At 36.4% G+C, this 10,266-nt stretch overlaps 1 long non-coding RNA gene across 2 annotated transcripts; it reads left to right on the top strand.

Annotated features, from left to right (window-relative positions):
• The first annotated feature begins 4,902 nt into the window (after positions 1-4,902).
• On the top strand, positions 4,903-8,265 carry LOC120428381 (uncharacterized). Of its 2 annotated transcripts, none has more exons than XR_008211735.1 (3): positions 4,903-6,306; positions 6,366-6,662; positions 6,722-8,265. It is a non-coding gene; the product is annotated as an uncharacterized LOC120428381 (long non-coding RNA). The 2 variants fall into 2 exon arrangements; XR_005607083.2 differs by having other exon boundaries at positions 4,903-5,534; positions 6,063-6,662.
• The last annotated feature ends 2,001 nt before the right edge of the window (positions 8,266-10,266 follow it).

The following is a 10,266-nucleotide window of genomic DNA, read 5'->3' on the forward strand; positions in this document are numbered from 1 at the left end:
ACCTGTTGCTGATAAAGTAAAGTAAAGTAAGTATGCTGATCGGAAGGAACGCGGTCAAGAAATGTTGCGTGTTCTTTTCGTGACCCCCCCAAGAAAAGTTGACAGTTCGGTATGAGCGCGATTGACGGTGTGCGCGCTTGAGGTTCTTTCGAAGAAAAAATAAAAAGATTAAAAATATTCAAAACTTAAAATTAAATAGATTAAAAATGTTTATTCAAAAACTTTTAACAACAATTATAAACAAAATTAAGAAATCAATAAATAAAAGCAAATTTAGAAATTCTTATATTCTAAGACAAGAAAAACTGAAATTAAAAAAAATATGTAATTATGAAATAAACGAACGAAGTTGACTTTATAGCTGTCGGCCACCATTGCTAGTACCAACCACTAGTGTCTTCCTTTTTATCTACAAGGACTTCGCCGCCCTGGGCTCCTAAGTGTATGAAAGTATGGCACGGAGCGACGGCGCCGAATACCCATATTTACACAAAGAATTTTAGAGCGCCCGCCGCGGGATTCGAACCGGCGACCTCTGGATTGGAGTCCAGTGCGCGGTCCGATTGATCCACACGGGCGGGACAATTATGAAATAAGGAAATTAAAAAATTAGGAAATTAGGAAACCAGGGAATTAGGAAATTTGGAAATTATGATAATAGCAAATTAGTAAAATAAAGAAAATTAGGAAATTATGAAACAAGGAAATTAAGAAATTAGGAAATTAGAAAATTAATATGTGAGGAAATTAGAATGTTAGGAAGTTAAGAAATTAGGAAATGTGGAAATTAGGAAATAAGGAAATGAGGAAATTAGGAAATAAGGAAGTTAGGAAATTTGGAAATTAGGAAATAATGAAATTTTTAAAATTAGGAAACTAGGAAGTTAGGATATTAGGAAATAAGGAAATTAGGATATATGGCTGGTACAAAAGTTTATTTATTTTTGAATTCTTAAATTCTTAATTTTTTAAATTTCTTTATTCTTAAATTTTCAATCCAGATTTTTTAATTTTGGAAGAAATAGAGTGTTAGATTTTTATAATTTCGAGGTTTCCGTAAATTTGTATTTACGAATTTCTATATTTCCGATTTTTAAAACTTTTGGAATTTCGACTTGTACATTCGTTGCGAATTTTAACATTTTTGATCTATTGAGTTTATAAAAACGTAAAAAATTCAAATTATTATTCAATTCTGCATATTTTTAATTTTGATTCTCCAAATTTCAGATTTTTGTTGAAATTTTCTTAATCATTTAAAAAAAATGTTATTTAAAATTTCTGGAATGTTTGTTTTTTTCATATTTTTGAATTTGTTGTTTGGTTGGATTTCAAAATTTCAGATTATTATTGTATTTTCAGTAAGAACATAGATATTTGTATGATTATTGTCAAGTTTCATTTCACTCTGATTTACTTCATTTTGGTCCCGCGAGTGTGGGTAAATCTTGATTTTTCTAAAACCAAAGCTAACAGTCGAGCACGTTCATTCGAGTTCGGGAAATCTGTTAGCTTTTTGCCTTTAGCATTTTCAACAAACAGGTTATTAAATTAATACTGAATTTTGGTTGATTTAACTGAAAATTGGCAGTGACAAGTACGTTTATGTTAAAATTTACGAAAGTAAAATCAACAATTTTATTTGTTAAAAATTCTGGGCACAATCTCTCCGTGTACATGGTTAAAACTGCTGTCCCAATTTGCCCCATGTGTCCCGATTCACCCCAGTTGACGGTACTGTTTGAAACTTTTAAAAAATAAATATAAAATAAAGCACATTTTTTTCTGAAATTAACACTGTATTATTAAATGTTGTTTATTCTTGCCATCAAAGGTTTCTTTTCCAATTAAAAGTAAAACACTTTTACCGATGCAACGATTTTGTTCCATAAATGCTGACTGAAATGTCAAATTCGAAATAAATTCCTTCAGATGCAAACCGCCACGGCAATTAGCCATTGGCTCGCCGCGGCGATTGAGGGGCGAATGATATTGAAACATTTCAGCGATCAGTTTGAACCGCCCAGGGCGATGCGCCCATGGAACGCCAAGGCAGATGGAGGGCGGACGAAATTGAAAAATTTCAAATGTCAAATTTCAACCGCCCTCGGTCCGCCAGGGCGGTTCTAGGGCGGACCACATGATCAGTAACGACCGCCGATACGTAACGTCCGCACTGAGTTAAGCTATTCTGGCAGTTTGCTTGCCCAGTGAAAATTTTGGCTCGAGCTTCGAGTCGACCTGGTTCGAGATCGAGCCTGAATCGAGTCGAGGCTAGAGCGTCCAATTTCCCGGGGTTACAAAATTCCCGGAAAACGGGAAATTTTCAACAAATTTCCCGGGAAATCCCGGGAATTCCCGGGAAATTTGAAATCCATCGAAAATTTTTCTGATCCTGCTTTTGATTAATATTTTGCAACAAAATTGTTTAGAATAGCAACTATAATGGTCAAAATAAGTGTTAGGTTCAATTAATGCCTTGGCTGCTTGTAAAAAAACATACAACTTCAAGAAAATTTATAAATTTTCTAAATACACCCAACTGGCAGTCGCATGATTGTGATGCATGGCGGCATGAAAGTATATCAGAATCTGCATGAAATCTGTCCTCATGCATTTTTTGCGATATAGGAGTATGACATTTTTGCCCGTTACCGACAATTATCGACATTACCGACGACTTTTTGGTTGTATTTCACAAAAAAAAACACTCAGCAGAACGAGGATTGAACCACCAACTTCTTGGTTATTGATCCGACACGCTACCACCGCGCCATGAACGCTTGATGAAAAGTGAGTGAAAGAGCACCAACATATGCATCTCTTTGGAGTGTTGCTCGGGGACGGGCCAGCTTTATATGTGTTGGTGAGAACTGCAGATCGTTGAAATTTTTACACGCGGGCAAAAATGATCTACGGGCTTGCTGCAAAAAATGTTATAAAATATGACATTTTCTGCAGCAAATCCAATGTTGCAGATTTTGAGATATATTTTTCCTTTGGGTGTATATAAGCTTTCTTTCAATTCGTTCAAAACATCAAAAAATAATGATTAGTATTTTGTTTTGATAAGAAGTACCTCGGTATTATTTTTAATCACAGTGTTTGGAATGTGAGTAAAATGAATCCATGCTCCAAAACTATAAAATTGCTTTTGAATACGTCTCTGTGACCAGTTTGAGAGAATATGATAAAGAATAATATTGATAATATAGTTGAAATGAAAAAAGTCATGCAGCAAATATGTTTTTCATGGCAAATATTTTATCCAGAACAAATCTTACTGCTTTGAGCTCATAAATAAATAGATAAGCATTGAATTGTATCGGACCGAGTGTCCGAGCGGGATAACTGTGATATTATGCACTGGAAAGATAACACTTGCACATTGATTTTAACTGCTTTTATTTATTACATTGACACGAGTACTGACTGACACAAGCACAAGCACAAACCCAAGCACAGGACTATTGGCTGCACAACTGACAACAGAGCACAAGCATAAGGAACACTGACTAATGACTGCACAATACAAAAAGAGACCCCGTCAGTACACTACAACACAAGAAGCACAAGCATAAGAAGGCCCCGACTGAACAAGCTCAGCCCGTTAAATACTAAGATCACTGAACTGTGATCTACCAGTGCCCTAGGTCGTGGTCGAAAAATGTTATACAAAACATCAGGTGTCAAGCGTTACCGCTACCTGAATGTTTTGTATAACACACCGCGTGTGCTAGACTAGTTACCGTTGTCGTGAGCTTGACATTGTTCATGACAAACAATAACTGTAGTCTATGTATAGTAGGTAAGCGACTTAGGGTCGCTACATCTCCCCTTCCTTAACAGCTTGAAATTAATCTTGAAGAGATTGATTTCAAGTAGATAGTTGTAGGTTTTTGGTAATATATTATAATTTTTTTCTAACTTTACGTTGGTCCTTGCTACCTCAGGGATGTCTTCTTGGATGTCTTCCGTCTCGCGTTATGACTCTGGGGTGTCTTCGGGGATGTCTTCTGTCTCGCGATATGACTCTGGGGTGTCTTCGGGGATAATCACGGTTGTCCTGGCTGCTTCGATGATGTACGTCTGGGCTGTGTTGACGATATTGACTCTGTTGTTCCAACCGTTGACTTTAAGTGTTCAATCTGTTGTTGATGCCATCTCTTGTTAAACTTTTCGTATCTCGTTGGCTTGATACGGTATGATTGAACTTCCATTAGTTCGTTTGATCAATTCTGTCAAGGCAAACACTGCCAAAAATCTTTTCAGGCAACCATTGCCGAAATAAATGCAGTCTAAGTTCATTACTTAGCCGCTAATAACACTTCGGTTATTAATGAATAAGGCTCAATCTAGGAGCATCATCTCCCAGTCGCCGTCTTTAAATTCGTATGTTGATACCGTATATATTTGTCTTTCCAACGAGGTTCCATCGATCTCTCCTCTTGCCATTCTCATCAATAGAACACCATACAACATTGAGTAACATTGAAGATCACCAATTTTCATCATCTGGAGTAACGCCAAGGACCCTTCGTTGTCCTATCTTGAAGATGTATCGGACCGTGTGTCCGAGCGGGATAACTGTGATATTATGCACTGGAAAGATAACACTTGCTTATTGATTTTAACTGCTTTTATTTATTACATTGACACGAGTACTGACTGACACAAGCACAAGCACAAACCCAAGCACAAGACTATTGGCTGCTCAACTGACAACAGAGCACAAGCATAAGGAACACTGACTAATGACTGCACAATACAAAAAAAGACCCCGACTGAACAAGCTCAGGCCGTTAAATACTAAGAAGATGTATCGGACCGTGTGTCCGAGCGGGATAACTGTGATATTATGCACTGGAAAGATAACACTTGCTTATTGATTTTAACTGCTTTTATTTATTACATTGACACGAGTACTGACTGACACAAGCACAAGCACAAACCCAAGCACAAGACTATTGGCTGCACAACTGACAACAGAGCACAAGCATAAGGAACACTGACTAATGACTGCACAATACAAAAAAAGACCCCGACTGAACAAGCTCAGGCCGTTAAATACTAAGATCACTGAACTGTGATCTACCAGTGCCCTAGGTCGTGGTCGAAAAATGTTATACAAAACATCAGGTGTCAAGCGTTACCGCTACCTGAATGTTTTGTATAACACACCGCGTGTGCTAGACTAGTTACCGTTGTCGTGAGCTTGACATTGTTCATGACAAACAATAACTGTAGTCTATTGGTACGTTCGTTTGATGGCTAGTTCCGCACTGAGTGCCGCACTCAGAGCTGTCAAAGTGTTTGTTTGAAGAAACTAGCGCTGGTGCCGCACGAGTTTTGCCTCCATCTTGGAACTGAAAGTGCGAGTGCCGCACTCGATTTTTTTCTAGTTTCGTGCGAGTTTCTCGCACACCAACAAACGATGTTTGTAAACATCGAAATCAGCTGTTCGTTGTTTTCGATTTGTTCGCGTGTGAATGGTGGAAAATTGGACAAATTGGATTGCGGTTATCAAAATTCGGGTAAGTATCTTTTTAATTATCATGGTTCCGGTTTTATTGACCACGGAATCGGTTCCAGAAGGCTTCCCGAGCAAGAGGGAGTATGCTTCTTGGACTTCCGGATGGTTTTGCCGGTTCTATGAACATCCGGAAGGAGTTCCCTGCGCAAGAGGGATGATGATTTTTGGCCTCCCGGATGGGGTTTGTCGATTCCGTGGCCATTCTGAAGGTTTCCCTGCGTAAGAGTAACGATGCTTCATGACCTTCCGGAAGGGTTTTCCCGGTTCTGTGACCATCCGGAAGGAATTCCCTGCGTAAGAGGGATGATGTTTCTTGGCCTTCCGGATGATTTTTGCTGAGTCTGTCACCATCCGGAAGGAGTTCTTTGCGTAAAAGGGAGAAAGTGGCCATTAAGAGATTGGGTTGATTTTCCGGATGTTTGTTTTTTTGCAGGAAAAAGCTGTTATGTAAAATATAATATATTATTAAAATATTTTCCTGCTTTTTCTTCATGCACATCACCGTTTTACGGCACCTGTTGTGATTTAGATGCTTTGATGTCTCCCGATAACGACCAAGCAAGCAGCGGCGGACATTCCGACGGCGATGGACGCTACTAAACCCGTGGTGGAGATCGTTACCACAATAATCGGAGCGGTGGGAGCGGCGTGGCGGAGTAAATAATCTCAAGGTTAACAACAGCCGATGCGGTGGCTACATAAATCGCGGCGGAAGGGGCCGGTGTGGAAACCCGCATCAGCAGCAACACCTTCAGCAGTAGCTGACTTCCCAGGTGAGAGTTTGGGTGGGGCAGGTGATTATGTCACTAACTTTGGTACTTACATGTTTCAGGGTAAACTCTGACACCACACGAGTTCCCAGAAAATGATAGTAGTGGCGTTTCCGTCGATTAATGCGGGAGCAAAGGTCGCGCCTTCATCAAACGTCTGCTCCAGGTGGAGCAAAGGCGCGCATCTGCAGAGTCCTTATCCTCATCAGCTAGGTCGACGAAGCCGCGGAAGAGAACTTTGCGCATGCCTTCATCAACAACGCGCGGATGGGCGACTACGTATCGAGCGGATCGCGCGAGCTGCTGGAGCACACTCTCATCATAGATCACTGCACCGGAGACAAGTGGTACATGTTTAGGTGAGTCCCATTTTTTTACTTCGCTAGTAGGATTTTTTAAGTTTCTTTCGAAATTCCAGATTCTTCGAAAAAAACGCAAACGTCTGCTCGAGGCCAAGGACCAGATGGCCAAGAAGGAGGCTGCCGCCCGTGGTCAGGATGACGTTTACGACGGAATCCCTGGACGACGAAGGGTTTGATTTGTACCTGAATCGGAGGTATGAATGATCGCGATATCCTCCGCAACTTGCAGCGCAAGCTCAAATCGGTTATTCAACCGTCGCAAGCAGTACCCTTTGAAACTGGTGCTGACCCCGATTCGTGAGTTGGACAAGCAAATCTTTAAATATTCAAAGAAACGTCTTGTATGCACGAAACGGTGGACCTGTACAACATTCGCTTCCCCGTGCTGGAAGAGGCCGACCGTAGCTGGACTTGGGATGCGAGTGCCACCAGAAGAGTCGAATCGAGTGCTAATAATAAAATTGTGAAATAATTTGCTTTAAAATATATACTTCTGCGTAAAATGACCTGTTTTAATTTATTCTTAACAAAATTAAATTTCACTGTTGAACAGCATTTTTCATTGTAAAATTTACAGGAGAAACTCGTTATTAAAGCACTGTTGAACGGCGTTTTATATCGAGAAATTCAACATTAAAATAACAGCGAAGTCCACTGTTTCCCATATAAAAAAAAACTTCGTTGTGAATACGCTTAACCAACCCGCTGCGATTGCCATGCGGCGCGCCAGGTTCCAGATCAATTGATAATCACGGACATTCGCGGCGATTAACAACGAATCAGTGAATCAATAAGATTAGAAAAACAGTTCGTGTATTTTCTGAACTATATGGTGTAATGTTAGAGATCATTAAAAAAATTAAGAAAATAAACAAATCGACTGAATACTTAAAATATTTTGCTATAAGATAGTCGACTTTCCCGCCGTGGACATAGTCGGGTTGGACCAGCCAAACGTGGTCCCGGGACAAAGCAGTAGGATAAACGGAATGAACTTGTCTTATCTCAATTGAGCGAAGTGTTCCGTCCAGTACGTTTTCCATAGTACCTGATGATAATATGTACCATGCGTCGCTACAAATAAATCTATAATTTTAAAATTCAGGCAAAAATGCCAAGCATTGCAGGAACTACAATATATAAAAAAAATTAAGGAAATCCAAATAATTACAAATTCCAAAAACTCAACAAAAAACTAATTTACTCAATAACAAGATCCAAAATCCTATACATCCTAAAACTTTTAAAATAAAAAAAAGATAACTGTTTGTAACTCTGAAATTTCGTATTGTTCTAAAATTCCTAATATTCATAAAATTTATGAAATTTCTAAAACCATTAACATTTCTGTAATTCTAAAGATATCAAGAAATTTTTCAAAATAATTCGATGCCAGCATTTCAAAAAGCATCATGTACACACCATCCTTTTTGAGAAAAACGCATTTGAATGTTGAGCATCCATTTTCAATTCCCATTTTAATATAAAAGCAAAATACGATGTTCTAATGATAACAAACGATGAAAAAGGTGGTTTTATTGATACTTGATCATCCAAATTCAATAAAACATTATTTCCGTAATTTTATTTGAGAAAAACAAACATAACTTCTTTTGAAAATTATTCAAATTCGCAAGCCAATTAAAATTCCTGTACATATTAGGAAATAAATGTTTTTTTTTTAAATTCCTAAAATTCGTAGGCTTCCAAAAATTCAAGAAATTTTTAAAATTCTAAGATTCCAGAAATTCCTAAAATTCTCAAACTCTACAAATTTTCTTAAATTTTATAGGTTCTTAATATTCCCAAAAATTCCAAGCATTCAACATGATCTAAAAAATCCTGAAATTCTATTAACTCTTATATTCGTAATGTTCCAGAAATAATCAAAATTTAAAATTTCAGGTATTGTAAATAGAAAATAGAAAAATATTTGAAATTCTTAAAAAAAAACAATCATAAATTTGTAAAATTACAGAAATACCTGAAATAACATTAACTCTTAGAACTCATGAAATTCTTTATAAAAAAATGCGTGATTTTATATTTTAATATTTATTTATTTAAAAAATTAAAAAATCCAGCCTGATGTTTGGAATTTTAAACAGTTTTTTTTTGTATAATAGAATTTAAGAGATTTCTGGAATCAAAGAACTTCAGAACATTATAGTTTTTTTTCTAATGGAGTTATTAGATTTTTTTTAAATATTTCTGGAATTTTAGGAGTTTTAAGAACTTTAAGATTTTTTTTGGGAATCCAGAAATTTTAGGTTATTTAGGAATTTAAAAAATGTCTGTAAATTTAGAATTTCAGGAATTTCTTTACTCAAGTATTTTGTTGGATTGTTTTGAGGTATAGTTTTTGGAATTTTAGAGTTTTATGAATGATTAGAATTTTAAAATCTTCAGTAATTGAAACCTTTTGGAAATTTCAAATGTTTTTGGATTTTCAAAATAAAAAAAAAATGTGATTTAAAAGAATCTGGAATTTAGATATGTTAGCGTTTTCGAATATTCTTCAATTTTTGGAAATTATAGTTTTTTTTATAAATTTTAAATGCTTACGAAATTTTAGAAAATTTAGATTTTTTGGAATTTTAGAAAATTTAGATTTTTTGGAATTTTAGCAATTTTTGAAATTTGATCTTTTGGGAATTTCTGGATTTATAAATTTTGAGAATTCTGTAATCTTCAAATTCCAAAAATTCTCAAGTTCCAGGAATTTCAGAAAATCTTAATATTCCATCTCGTATTCCATGAATTCTTAAATTTTTGAAAATAACAAAAAAAATCTAAACTATTTTGAAATTTCTAATACTTTTAACATTCCAGAATAAAAAAAAAATCTTAGTTTAAAAAATTCACAAAAATCTAACTTTAATCAAAAATATGAATTTCCAGTGTTAAAATTTAATAAAATTCTAAAATTACAGAAATTCTTCGAATTCTAAAATTCATTAATGACCTATATTTCTTTAAATTGGTATGATCATTAAAAAAATATAACATATTTTATAACACTTATTTTTTAATTATAATATTTTAAGAATATTTGAAGAACTTCAGGTTTATGGAATTTCGTTGATAACTGTCACTCTTGCTAGTGAATCTGAAGCTCATTAGAGAACGGCCATCTCAAACGAAAAGTAAGCTCCAGGCTAGGCTCCAGGTTCTTACGAACCGCTTTCCGGGTTCCAATATTGGATATGAGCGTTCATGAGACAGGATCCGACATACACCATTAATACCAGCGCGGAGGTACGTTCAATTCGCAACGATCTCATTTTGACTGACGTTTTTTGAACCAAAACAAAACACCACGCACGCACACAAGCATAAAAACTGAGAGCAAAACTGGACCGTTCGTTTGAACCAAAACTGGCACTCGACGAGTGCGGCACTCAGTGCCGCACCGGCTCTTCAAACGAACGTACCATATGTATAGTAGGTAAGCGACTTAGGGTCGCTACAGAATTTATCTTAAAAACGTGCTATTCACTTGAAATACCATTTTTAAGTAATCACAACTCAAAGTTTTCAAATGTTTGGAGCGAGTATTTGATATGTTTGCATTTTATGGGCACCTTTTATATAATACGAT

This window comes from Culex pipiens, chromosome 1 (assembly GCF_016801865.2).
Source record: "Culex pipiens pallens isolate TS chromosome 1, TS_CPP_V2, whole genome shotgun sequence".
NCBI classification, from domain to species: Eukaryota; Metazoa; Arthropoda; class Insecta; order Diptera; family Culicidae; genus Culex; species Culex pipiens.